This window comes from Drosophila ananassae (genome assembly GCF_017639315.1).
Source record: "Drosophila ananassae strain 14024-0371.13 chromosome 4 unlocalized genomic scaffold, ASM1763931v2 tig00000061, whole genome shotgun sequence".
Taxonomy (NCBI): domain Eukaryota; kingdom Metazoa; phylum Arthropoda; class Insecta; order Diptera; family Drosophilidae; genus Drosophila; species Drosophila ananassae.
Genome location: NW_025319038.1, coordinates 5,182,324 through 5,196,816, shown reverse-complemented (window position 1 = coordinate 5,196,816; position 14,493 = coordinate 5,182,324). Strand labels below are relative to the sequence as shown.

Here is a 14,493-nt window from a genome sequence, read left to right as displayed (position 1 = left end):
TAAGCTGCTGCAAAATGGCATAATTAGGCCGTCCAGATCCCCATACAACAGCCCTACCTGGGTGGTTGACAAAAAAGAGACTGACGATAATGGCATCAAGAAGAAGCGATTAGTAATCGACTTCAGGAAGCTGAAAGAGCGAACAATCGCCGATCGCTACCCCATGCCAAGCATACCCATGATTCTAGCGAACTTGGGGAAAGCTAAATTCTTTACCACCCTAGACTTAAGGTCAGGGTACCATCAAATATACCTGGCTGAAAAGGACCGAGAGAAGACCTCGTTCTCAGTCAATGGTGGGAAATTCGAATTTTGCCGACTACCCTTCGTTCTAAAGAACGCTGGGAGTATTTTCCAAAGAGCCATCGACGATGTGCTGCGGGAAGAAATCGGCAAAATATGCTACGTCTACGTTGACGACGTTATTATCTTTTCCGAAAATGAAACGGATCATGTCAAGCACCTTGACACAGTGCTTGGGCGCCTACTCGATGCCAACATGAGGGTGGCACGGGAAAAGACAAAGTTCTTTAAAGAGAGCGTTGAATTTTTAGGATTTATTGTCACCAGAGGAGGGACAAAAACAGACCCAGAAAAAGTCAGGGCAATAAAAGAGTTCCCAGAGCCAAGAAATCTGTTTAGCCTCAGGTCTTTCCTCGGCCTGGCGAGTTATTACAGGAGCTTTGTAAAGAATTTTGCCTCTATTGCTAGACCTCTTACCGCCATCCTCAAAGGGGAAAACGGGACGGTCAGCAAGAATAAGTCGAAAAAAGTAGATGTCAGGTTTGATGAAACCCAGCGAAATGCATTCGATCACCTTCGTAACATTTTGGCATCGGAAGATGTCATATTGACATACCCTGATTTCAAATTGCCGTTTGACTTAACCACCGACGCCTCAGCGAGTGGAATAGGCGCGGTACTGTCCCAGAATAAAAGACCTATTACCATGATTTCACGCACACTAAAAGACTGCGAACTGAACTACGCCACCAACGAAAGAGAATTATTGGCGATGGTCTGGGCCATAGGCAAACTCCAAAACTACCTATACGGTAACAAGGGGGTACGGATCTTTACAGACCACCAGCCCCTCACATATGCGGTATCCGACAAAAACATCAACGCTAAGATTAAGCGATGGAAAGCATTTATTGATGAGAACAACGGGAAAGTGCTTTACACACCCGGGAAGCAAAACCTGGTAGCTGACGCGCTATCGAGGCACCCCTGAATAACATAGAGGCTGAGGCCCATTCCGATGCGGCCACGGTGCATAGTGAGCGTTCGCTCTCATACACCATAGAAACTACAGACAAACCTCTTAATTGCTTTAGAAACCAAATCATTTTGGATGAAGCAAGCCAACCGCTTCGCCGGGATTTCATAATCTTCAGAAATAAAACCCGCCATATCGTTGATTTTAATAATAAGGACTCGCTTGTTGAATCTGTTAAGGAAATCATCAACGCCAACGTTGTGAACGCGATTCATTGTGATTTCCCCACACTGGCTCGTATCCAACATGCCTTGAGGCAGGAATTTTCTGCGACGAAGTTTTGGCATTGTAAAAACTTCGTCAGCGACATCACCAACGCTAACGAACAGCTTGAAATCGCTAACACCGAGCACAATCGCGCTCATAGGGCTGCACAGGAGAACGCAAAGCAAATTCTCCGGGATTACTACTTCCCGAACATGTCTAAGTTAGCTAGCGAAGTGGTCGCAAATTGTAAGGTCTGCTATAAAGCTAAATACGACCGCCATCCCAAGAAGCAGGAATTAGGAACTACACCTATCCCGTCATATGTTGGAGAAATGTTGCATATCGACATTTTTTCGACAGACAAAAAAATCTTTTTAACCTGCATTGACAAATTTTCCAAATTCGCTATCGTACAGCCCTTGGTTTCTAGGGAAATAATAGATGTACGAGCACCTATCCTCCAATTGGTAAATTTCTACCCTAACACCAAGACCATATTTTGCGACAATGAGGCCTCCTTTAACTCTGAAACAATCACATCATTGCTGAAAAACCAGTACAGCATCGATGTCGTCAATGCGCCACCGCTACACAGTAGCTCCAATGGCCAAGTAGAGAGGTTTCACAGTACCCTGGCGGAAATTGCCAGATGCCTCAAAATTGATAAAAAAAAATAAAGGATACTGTAGAAGTAATATTGCGGTCTACGGTAGAATACAATAAGTCGGTACATTCGGTTACAGAGTTTAGGCCGGTGGAGGTCATCCACGCCAGCAGCTATGAGATGAAGCTGGCAATTAAAGCCAAAATTGACAAGGCACAGCAGTCTAACTTAGACAGGGTTAAACAAACGAGGCAGAACCGAGTTTTCGAAGTCGGTGAAAGAGTACACCTGCGCAACAACAAGAGACTAGGGAACAAATTGACACCTCTTTATTCAGAAGAGCGTGTTGAAGCAGATCTGGGAACATCTGTTCTCATTAAGGGGAGGGTGGTCCATAAGGACAACATCAGATAGGCCTGCCACATTCGCCCTTATATAAGGCTTCGCCACAGGCTTGCCATTATACCCATCATACTGCGGTCCATCGCAAGCGCGAGAATCACCGACTTCTTGCATGCAAAGTACATCCCAGGCACTCGACAAATCTGTCCGAGTATGCTAGCATAATTGACTCCACGGTCGGAATGCTGGAATTGTTCCCACAATCCCACATGAGGAAGCTGCTGAAAGTTGACATCGAACACCCCCAGAACATTTTGGATGAGCTTAAGATACACCATAGAATGGCCAGGAGCCTCAATTTTTTGGGCTTAGTCCTTAAGGTCGTGGCGGGTACACCCGACGCGGATGATCTTAGTAGAATTAAAACCAATCAAGCATCGCTTATCGAGGCCAACAATAGACAGGTTTTTGTTAACACAGAAACACATTAATTTGTTCACAGACACAGTAAATTGGATCCTCAAGGAGAAAAGGGACGGACTGCGTTCGCGGCATCCTACGCAAAAGCTATGGAAGACAAGGCCCCTTTCAATGAGGGCAACAGGCGCAACAATAAAGGTCAGGGAAAGCAATGGAGAGGTGAGGACAAAAATCCGCACTTCATTCCTAAGCAAAACCAAGGTAGGCCTCATGAGGACAATTCCTGGCCAAAGCGCAGGGATCCAGAGACCTTAGACCAGAATAAAGTTCAGCCCATGGAGGTAGACCCCTCAACGGCTAAATTCAGACAAGAAACAAACTGGGGGAAACCGCAAAGTAATAAAAATTACAAAAGGCAGAACTCGTCCCAGAGTCAATCGGGCCAAAGACGCCAACGAGTCAATAATATAGCCCAGCTCCAACAGGAGGAAACAGAATATGCCGCCACAGCTGAGGCTGAGGTTGCCAACATTGAGGAAGATAGCGATACCGCCGAGCTTAACGACCTCCTCCATTTTTTAGGGAGCGCTCTCGACTGCCGTTCGTCGAGCGACAGTTGGCTGGCAAAACAGTAAAAATTCTCACCGACACGGGGGCGGCAAAAAATTACGTGAAGCCCGTAAAGGAGCTAAGAAACGTAATGCCGGTCGAGACCCCTTTCACTGTGAGCTTTATTCACGGCTCCAGTGACGTAAAAAACAAGTGCGTAATGCCCATCTTTGGACTAGACGTCCCATTTTTCCTCTTAGATACACTGAGCACGTTCGATGCTATAATAGGCTTCGATTCGCTAACGCGGGCAGGAGTAGTATTGGACCTAGGCAACAGCGTAATAAAATACGCAAGCATCACTGAAAAGCTCAAATTCTTTGACTGTCAGAATGTCAATTTTACAAAAATCGATGATATAGTGGTGCCAAATTCGGCTAAAGGCGAATTCAAAAAAATTATTCTGAAAAGAATTAAGGTGTTTTCGACCTCTAACGAGGCGCTCACCTTTAACATTTCGGTCATCGCTACTATTCGAACGACGAGTGACGAACCTGCCCACTCCAGGTTATACCCTTATGCTATGGGGGCAGCGGACTTTGTAAACAAAGAAATCAATAAGCTGCTGCAAAATGGCATAATTAGGCCGTCCAGATCCCCATACAACAGCCCTACCTGGGTGGTTGACAAAAAAGAGACTGACGATAATGGCATCAAGAAGAAGCGATTAGTAATCGACTTCAGGAAGCTGAAAGAGCGAACAATCGCCGATCGCTACCCCATGCCAAGCATACCCATGATTCTAGCGAACTTGGGGAAAGCTAAATTCTTTACCACCCTAGACTTAAGGTCAGGGTACCATCAAATATACCTGGCTGAAAAGGACCGAGAGAAGACCTCGTTCTCAGTCAATGGTGGGAAATTCGAATTTTGCCGACTACCCTTCGTTCTAAAGAACGCTGGGAGTATTTTCCAAAGAGCCATCGACGATGTGCTGCGGGAAGAAATCGGCAAAATATGCTACGTCTACGTTGACGACGTTATTATCTTTTCCGAAAATGAAACGGATCATGTCAAGCACCTTGACACAGTGCTTGGGCGCCTACTCGATGCCAACATGAGGGTGGCACGGGAAAAGACAAAGTTCTTTAAAGAGAGCGTTGAATTTTTAGGATTTATTGTCACCAGAGGAGGGACAAAAACAGACCCAGAAAAAGTCAGGGCAATAAAAGAGTTCCCAGAGCCAAGAAATCTGTTTAGCCTCAGGTCTTTCCTCGGCCTGGCGAGTTATTACAGGAGCTTTGTAAAGAATTTTGCCTCTATTGCTAGACCTCTTACCGCCATCCTCAAAGGGGAAAACGGGACGGTCAGCAAGAATAAGTCGAAAAAAGTAGATGTCAGGTTTGATGAAACCCAGCGAAATGCATTCGATCACCTTCGTAACATTTTGGCATCGGAAGATGTCATATTGACATACCCTGATTTCAAATTGCCGTTTGACTTAACCACCGACGCCTCAGCGAGTGGAATAGGCGCGGTACTGTCCCAGAATAAAAGACCTATTACCATGATTTCACGCACACTAAAAGACTGCGAACTGAACTACGCCACCAACGAAAGAGAATTATTGGCGATGGTCTGGGCCATAGGCAAACTCCAAAACTACCTATACGGTAACAAGGGGGTACGGATCTTTACAGACCACCAGCCCCTCACATATGCGGTATCCGACAAAAACATCAACGCTAAGATTAAGCGATGGAAAGCATTTATTGATGAGAACAACGGGAAAGTGCTTTACACACCCGGGAAGCAAAACCTGGTAGCTGACGCGCTATCGAGGCACCCCTGAATAACATAGAGGCTGAGGCCCATTCCGATGCGGCCACGGTGCATAGTGAGCGTTCGCTCTCATACACCATAGAAACTACAGACAAACCTCTTAATTGCTTTAGAAACCAAATCATTTTGGATGAAGCAAGCCAACCGCTTCGCCGGGATTTCATAATCTTCAGAAATAAAACCCGCCATATCGTTGATTTTAATAATAAGGACTCGCTTGTTGAATCTGTTAAGGAAATCATCAACGCCAACGTTGTGAACGCGATTCATTGTGATTTCCCCACACTGGCTCGTATCCAACATGCCTTGAGGCAGGAATTTTCTGCGACGAAGTTTTGGCATTGTAAAAACTTCGTCAGCGACATCACCAACGCTAACGAACAGCTTGAAATCGCTAACACCGAGCACAATCGCGCTCATAGGGCTGCACAGGAGAACGCAAAGCAAATTCTCCGGGATTACTACTTCCCGAACATGTCTAAGTTAGCTAGCGAAGTGGTCGCAAATTGTAAGGTCTGCTATAAAGCTAAATACGACCGCCATCCCAAGAAGCAGGAATTAGGAACTACACCTATCCCGTCATATGTTGGAGAAATGTTGCATATCGACATTTTTTCGACAGACAAAAAAATCTTTTTAACCTGCATTGACAAATTTTCCAAATTCGCTATCGTACAGCCCTTGGTTTCTAGGGAAATAATAGATGTACGAGCACCTATCCTCCAATTGGTAAATTTCTACCCTAACACCAAGACCATATTTTGCGACAATGAGGCCTCCTTTAACTCTGAAACAATCACATCATTGCTGAAAAACCAGTACAGCATCGATGTCGTCAATGCGCCACCGCTACACAGTAGCTCCAATGGCCAAGTAGAGAGGTTTCACAGTACCCTGGCGGAAATTGCCAGATGCCTCAAAATTGATAAAAAAAAATAAAGGATACTGTAGAAGTAATATTGCGGTCTACGGTAGAATACAATAAGTCGGTACATTCGGTTACAGAGTTTAGGCCGGTGGAGGTCATCCACGCCAGCAGCTATGAGATGAAGCTGGCAATTAAAGCCAAAATTGACAAGGCACAGCAGTCTAACTTAGACAGGGTTAAACAAACGAGGCAGAACCGAGTTTTCGAAGTCGGTGAAAGAGTACACCTGCGCAACAACAAGAGACTAGGGAACAAATTGACACCTCTTTATTCAGAAGAGCGTGTTGAAGCAGATCTGGGAACATCTGTTCTCATTAAGGGGAGGGTGGTCCATAAGGACAACATCAGATAGGCCTGCCACATTCGCCCTTATATAAGGCTTCGCCACAGGCTTGCCATTATACCCATCATACTGCGGTCCATCGCAAGCGCGAGAATCACCGACTTCTTGCATGCAAAGTACATCCCAGGCACTCGACAAATCTGTCCGAGTATGCTAGCATAATTGACTCCACGGTCGGAATGCTGGAATTGTTCCCACAATCCCACATGAGGAAGCTGCTGAAAGTTGACATCGAACACCCCCAGAACATTTTGGATGAGCTTAAGATACACCATAGAATGGCCAGGAGCCTCAATTTTTTGGGCTTAGTCCTTAAGGTCGTGGCGGGTACACCCGACGCGGATGATCTTAGTAGAATTAAAACCAATCAAGCATCGCTTATCGAGGCCAACAATAGACAGGTTTTTGTTAACACAGAAACACATTAATTTGTTCACAGACACAGTAAATTGGTTCCTCAAGGAGAAAAGGGACGGACTGCGTTCGCGGCATCCTACGCAAAAGCTATGGAAGACAAGGCCCCTTTCAATGAGGGCAACAGGCGCAACAATAAAGGTCAGGGAAAGCAATGGAGAGGTGAGGACAAAAATCCGCACTTCATTCCTAAGCAAAACCAAGGTAGGCCTCATGAGGACAATTCCTGGCCAAAGCGCAAGGATCCAGAGACCTTAGACCAGAATAAAGTTCAGCCCATGGAGGTAGACCCCTCAACGGCTAAATTCAGACAAGAAACAAACTGGGGGAAACCGCAAAGTAATAACAATTACAAAAGGCAGAACTCGTCCCAGAGTCAATCGGGCCAAAGACGCCAACGCCTCAATAATATAGCCCAGCTCCAACAGGAGGAAACTGAATATGCCGCCACAGCTGAGGCTGAGGTTGCCAACATTGAGGAAGATAGCGATACCGCCGAGCTTAACGACCTCCTCCATTTTTTAGGGAGCGCTCTCGACTGCCGTTCGTCGAGCAACAGTTGGCTGGCAAAACAGTAAAAATTCTCATCGACACGGGGGCGGCAAAAAATTACGTGAAGCCCGTAAAAGAGCTAAGAAACGTAATGCCGGTCGAGACCCCTTTCACTGTGAGCTTTATTCACGGCTCCAGTGACGTAAAAAACAAGTGCGTAATGCCCATCTTTGGACTAGACGTCCCATTTTTCCTCTTAGATACACTGAGCACGTTCGATGCTATAATAGGCTTCGATTCGCTAACGCGGGCAGGAGTAGTATTGGACCTAGGCAACAGCGTAATAAAATACGCAAGCATCACTGAAAAGCTCAAATTCTTTGACTGTCAGAATGTCAATTTTACAAAAATCGATGATATAGTGGTGCCAAATTCGGCTAAAGGCGAATTCAAAAAAATTATTCTGAAAAGAATTAAGGTGTTTTCGACCTCTAACGAGGCGCTCACCTTTAACATTTCGGTCATCGCTACTATTCGAACGACGAGTGACGAACCTGCCCACTCCAGGTTATACCCTTATGCTATGGGGGCAGCGGACTTTGTAAACAAAGAAATCAATAAGCTGCTGCAAAATGGCATAATTAGGCCGTCCAGATCCCCATACAACAGCCCTACCTGGGTGGTTGACAAAAAAGAGACTGACGATAATGGCATCAAGATGAAGCGATTAGTAATCGACTTCAGGAAGCTGAAAGAGCGAACAGAGAGCGTTGAATTTTTAGGATTTATTGTCACCAGAGGAGGGACAAAAACAGACCCAGAAAAAGTCAGGGCAATAAAAGAGTTCCCAGAGCCAAGAAATCTGTTTAGCCTCAGGTCTTTCCTCGGCCTGGCGAGTTATTACAGGAGCTTTGTAAAGAAGTTTTTCCTCTATTGCTAGACCTCTTACCGCCATCCTCAAAGGGGAAAACGGGACGGTCAGCAAGAATAAGTCGAAAAAAGTAGATGTCAGGTTTGATGAAACCCAGCGAAATGCATTCGATCACCTTCGTAACATTTTGGCATCGGAAGATGTCATATTGACATACCCTGATTTCAAATTGCCGTTTGACTTAACCACCGACGCCTCAGCGAGTGGAATAGGCGCGGTACTGTCCCAGAATAAAAGACCTATTACCATGATTTCACGCACACTAAAAGACTGCGAACTGAACTACGCCACCAACGAAAGAGAATTATTGGCGATGGTCTGGGCCATAGGCAAACTCCAAAACTACCTATACGGTAACAAGGGGGTACGGATCTTTACAGACCACCAGCCCCTCACATATGCGGTATCCGACAAAAACATCAACGCTAAGATTAAGCGATGGAAAGCATTTATTGATGAGAACAACGGGAAAGTGCTTTACACACCCGGGAAGCAAAACCTGGTAGCTGACGCGCTATCGAGGCACCCCTGAATAACATAGAGGCTGAGGCCCATTCCGATGCGGCCACGGTGCATAATGAGCGTTCGCTCTCATACACCATAGAAACTACAGACAAACCTCTTAATTGCTTTAGAAACCAAATCATTTTGGATGAAGCAAGCCAACCGCTTCGCCGGGATTTCATAATCTTCGGAAATAAAACCCGCCATATTGTTGATTTTAATAATAAGGACTTGCTTGTTGAATCTGTTAAGGAAATCATCAACGCCAACGTTGTGAACGCGATTCATTGTGATTTCCCCACACTGGCTCGTATCCAACATGCCTTGAGGCAGGAATTTTCTGCGACGAAGTTTTGGCATTGTAAAAACTTCGTCAGCGACATCACCAACGCTAACGAACAGCTTGAAATCGCTAACACCGAGCACAATCGCGCTCATAGGGCTGCACAGGAGAACGCAAAGCAAATTCTCCGGGATTACTACTTCCCGAACATGTCTAAGTTAGCTAGCGAAGTGGTCGCAAATTGTAAGGTCTGCTATAAAGCTAAATACGACCGCCATCCCAAGAAGCAGGAATTAGGAACTACACCTATCCCGTCATATGTTGGAGAAATGTTGCATATCGACATTTTTTCGACAGACAAAAAAATCTTTTTAACCTGCATTGACAAATTTTCCAAATTCGCTATCGTACAGCCCTTGGTTTCTAGGAAAATAATAGATGTACGAGCACCTATCCTCCAATTGGTAAATTTCTACCCTAACACCAAGACCATATTTTGCGACAATGAGGCCTCCTTTAACTCTGAAACAATCACATCATTGCTGAAAAACCAGTACAGCATCGATGTCGTCAATGCGCCACCGCTACACAGTAGCTCCAATGGCCAAGTAGAGAGGTTTCACAGTACCCTGGCGGAAATTGTCAGATGCCTCAAAATTGATAAAAAAAATAAAGGATACTGTAGAAGTAATATTGCGGTCTACGGTAGAATACAATAAGTCGGTACATTCGGTCACAGAGTTTAGGCCGGTGGAGGTCATCCACGCCAGCAGCTATGAGATGAAGCTGGCAATTAAAGCCAAAATTGACAAGGCACAGCAGTCTAACTTAGACAGGGTTAAACAAACGAGGCAGAACCGAGTTTTCGAAGTCGGTGAAAGAGTACACCTGCGCAACAACAAGAGACTAGGGAACAAATTGACACCGCTTTATTCAGAAGAGCGTGTTGAAGCAGATCTGGGAACATCTGTTCTCATTAAGGGGAGGGTGGTCCATAAGGACAACATCAGATAGGCCTGCCACATTCGCCCTTATATAAGGCTTCGCAACAGGCTTGCCATTATACCCATCATACTGCGGTCCACCGCAAGCGCGAGAATCACCGACTTCTTGCATGCAAAATACATCCCAGGCACTCGACAAATCTTTCCGAGTATGCTAGCATAATTGACTCCACGGTCGGAATGCTGGAATTTTTCCCACAATCCCACATGAGGAAGCTGCTGAAAGTTGACATCGAACACCCCCAGAACATTTTGGATGAGCTTAAGATACACCATAGAATGGCCAGGAGCCTCAATTTTTTGGGCTTAGTCCTTAAGGTCGTGGCGGGTACACCCGACGCGGATGATCTTAGTAGAATTAAAACCAATCAAGCATCGCTTATCGAGGCCAACAATAGACAGGTTTTTGTTAACACAGAAACACATTAATTTGTTCACAGACACAGTAAATTGGATCCTCAAGGAGAAAAGGGACGGCCTTGTCGACTCAGGTCATTTGTTCGAAACACTCCTCGCCAGAAATAGAATGTTAATATCCGAAATCCCAAATTATATGCTCACTATTACACTCGCTAAAAACAACATCATAAACCCTATTATTTTCAACCGTAATGACCTAAAGGCTATTTTTGACGAACAGCTCACAGAGGTCCCCATAGTTAGCCTAATGGATGTATCTAAGATCAAAGTTCAGTATCCAAGAGTTAAGCTTATTTGTAAGAAAGTCCTACTTTTTTTGTCGCACACTGCCATACTATGCTACAAACAGAAGACAACATCGAAAGTCCTACTTTTTTTGTCGCACACTGCCATACTATGCTACAAACAGAAGACAACATCGTAGCGGAATGTTATGATGGAATCCTAGCAGTCGCTGATTGCGCTTCTACCAACTTGCCCACATTTTTCAAAAAGGCGTCCCACATGCCGGCGGGGCGGCTACAAGCCGGACGTGGCCCAGCAACCTGGAACCCCTTACAATTGAGGACGACGGAATAATAATCGTCAACGAAAATTAACGAGGATTACTATCGATGACGGTCCCACAACATTTATAATAGGGACCCACCTTAGTACTTTCGAGAGGAAGGCGGTGAGCAACGACTCCGTGTATCTGAACCTCAACTACGCTGTGAATAAGGGGAGGCCCGGGTATTGCGGCCTCCCCTTTAAGTAACATCATGGGACACGATCACATACTAAGTTTGCCACTACTACAGTGGTTGAACGAGCATAACCTGCGTTTGATGCAGAAGCTCAGAGATGACGTGTCGACCGGAGGATCTCCGAAGATTTGGGCTTTGTCTGATTGGTGGACACCGATCGTATGACTTCTGCAAAATGTGCAAGGTCAGCGGTCTGCCACGGGCATCAGGCCAGGCTTTAGCTTTTGTCAATTCTTAAGTTTAGTTTTAAATTGGATTTGGAATAAAGAGCACTAGCTCGATTATGAAACTCCGGCTTTAGCCGTCACATTTATTGAATTTGGTTATCGTGCCTTAAGGGCCGTAACAACGGAGAAAAGTATCTCCCACCGTAAACTTCGGAAGAAGGAAGCAAGTCGAAGCGACCACTCGATTCTCCAGTGGCTGCCAACCTTGGTGGTCACCACTACCCAAACCTTGGGAGCCTTGGGAGCTATAGCGACGAGGGCCACCAGCGGCAGCAACCTCCCGCCGACCCCTGCCACTGATCTTCAACCAGCCGGCTCTACCCCTGCCACGGAGGCACGGCCAGCCGGCACAAGCAATTAAATAATTTATATTCATCAAAAAATTACCCGTACAAAAATATAATCATTTTTGTTATTCATAAAGAGTTATTAATAAATCGCCGCTACAACAGTTGTTTCTCCCACTGTACCTTGACTTTGACATTTTATGTCAATCAGCCGATCGTAATGAAGGATCAAAGTATCAGTTCGCAAAAAATTAAATTTTTAAAAAGACTTAAAAATGAAAATTATTTTATTTCTGAGTATTTATGGACACAGCTCCATAGCCGACCACTGTGCAGGGCCCAGTAATTAAAATTTACATTTATTATAGAACTCAATGCGATTAAAATGTTTCAAAAATATGTGTAAAAATGAATATAAATAATTTAAAATTAAAAAAAAAAAAAATATGCTAATAAAAGAATGATATATTTAAAAAGTTTTACATGTAGTTTCAGGGTGTAATCAGAGTCAGAAAAGAATATATGTAAATGGGTCTCCTTGCGCATACTCCAAGTGCGTTTTTTCTATTACGTGGACGAGCGTCTATAGTGACATTTTCATATAGCACATTTTCAAAGCCCTTTCCACACAATCGGAGATATTTCACCTATGGTAACTGTTTCCCATATGCATTTTACAATTATTATGAATCTTAACCCGTTTTTTATACATCCCAATGTTGTTTGAAAATTAAAATAAAACTATTGGATACATTGTTTACATACATACATACATACATGTATACGCGGCTACTTTTTGAGTATATAAAAAAATACCGTTAGCTACTGTCCCCAGAATTCAAGCTTAAACTGAGGGTGGAAAAAATAATTTGTAAAAGTTACTCAGTCTTTATAATTTTCATTTATTGATTTCTATAGATATAAATTCAAATTTTTGTTTACCGAAGCTTTAAATGGAAAATCTTTTAAATTACAATGATGTAAATTAAACTAAATGTGTAAAACCTAAATATATTTTGAGGAATTATGTTTCTTGCATACCACCAAAATCTATTAAAATTGCTTTTTATTCTGTTTACCTTATTTGATTCACACGAAAACAAATGCACAACACTAGATTTATATTTTCAATTGAACGAAAGTTTTTGACAACGGAAAGACTATTTCGATAACGATAAAACTATACCGCTTCGCCCAAAAATAAATATATAGGTATAGGTATAGGTATAAATACCATACCAGTTCACCCACGGTCTACGGTCTCACTGTCAATCAGCCGTTTACAATTATTTGAATTTGAACAATAAAAATTTAGTTTTTTTAAATTTATACAAATGTGAGTACAAACGACTGTATAACATTGATTTTTCAATGCGCTAAAGTTAGAATTATTATTAAAAACTGATATTCTTAGTATTTTCTTATTATTGTAAGCTTTAAAAATATGATGAAGATTTTAGCATTTTTTCACAAATTTACATTTGGGGCGAGGAATTTTTATAAAATTGTATCCTACCACATGAAAATAAAATTGGCATCTAAATATTTTACTGAAATTTTATCCAATTGAATTGATGATTTCTATTTCATAGAACTTTGGCGGGCTTTTCCAATGTTTCCGTCCATTATTCAAACAAAAATAAGAGACAAAACCTAACTTCTGCTTATATTATTATACAACCCTAGTCATAATTATTTTCACAACACACAATTATTTGCACATCCCAACATCTTTTAGTTGTTATTTTTGTTGTTGTTGAACGATTTCACTGAAACAAATGTTATTGCGTAGCTTGATCCCCCGTAGCTTGAAGGGACACAAAAAGAAATGGGAAAGATAGAGGTTTATAGAACAAATCTAAAAGCAAAAGAAAAAAAGCTTATCAGTTGTCAGTATTTGCACACGTTTTCGGTGCGTCAAAATTATTTTCACAATGCAATTTCGTCATTAGTATTTGGTTTTCAGCGACAAGTGGCGGTTCGTTTGCTCTAATAAATTCAATTCGGTGAAAATTCAATAAAAAATAATAATTTATCTTTTACATTTTTCTAAACAAAATGCCTAAATCAAGGAAGTTAACCCTTGAGCTCCGGGCTAAAATTGTTACTAAGCTTAAAGCCGGTATTTCAGCAGCTGAAATCACTAAATTGTATAAAATTATGCGCAGAAATGTACTAAGAAACTACTTAGTAAAAAAGATAAAAGAAGCTGGCACTTTAAAAAATAAGAAAAGATCAGGCTGAAAACGTATGTTGGACCAAAGACAATGCAAGCACTTACTAGGAGTTGTAGCGAGCAATCCAAGTGCAAGTCCAGTAAAAATTGCCCAAGAATAAAAAAATACAATTGGTAAACAAATAAGTGATTCTACAATTCGTCGCAGGCTAAAAGAAGCTGATTTCAATACATATGTTGCCCGCAAAGTGATTAACATCACACCAACCAACCGAACAATACGTCTGCAATTTGCATTGGACTATATTAAGAAGCCTCTTGACTATTGGTTTAATGTTTTAAGGACGGATGAGGCTGCATTTCAGTACCGAGGGTCCGACAGTCATCATTTTAGGCATTTGAAGAAAAACCAAAAGTATTTGGCAGCCCAGCCAATCAATATTTTTGGTGGTGGCACAGTCATGTTCTGGGGATGCCTTTCCTATTATGGATTCG

General features: G+C 42.9%; 1 protein-coding gene across 7 annotated transcripts in view; it reads right to left on the bottom strand.

The window, feature by feature from the left end:
- The window catches only part of LOC6501769 (calcium-dependent secretion activator), a 338,872-nt gene extending 325,835 nt beyond the window's left edge, over window positions 1–13,037 (bottom strand). For 3 of the 7 annotated variants that reach the window (XM_014903841.3, XM_014903836.3, XM_014903837.3), the window contains exon 1: window positions 12,902–13,034. The gene's annotated coding sequence lies outside the window, so the exon portion shown is untranslated. Of the gene's footprint in view, window positions 1–12,901 lie in introns of all 7 variants that reach the window. The other 4 variants (XM_014903839.3, XM_014903840.3, XM_001967162.4 and 1 more) reach the window with 3 other exon arrangements.
- Between the last annotated feature and the right edge of the window lie 1,456 nt (window positions 13,038–14,493).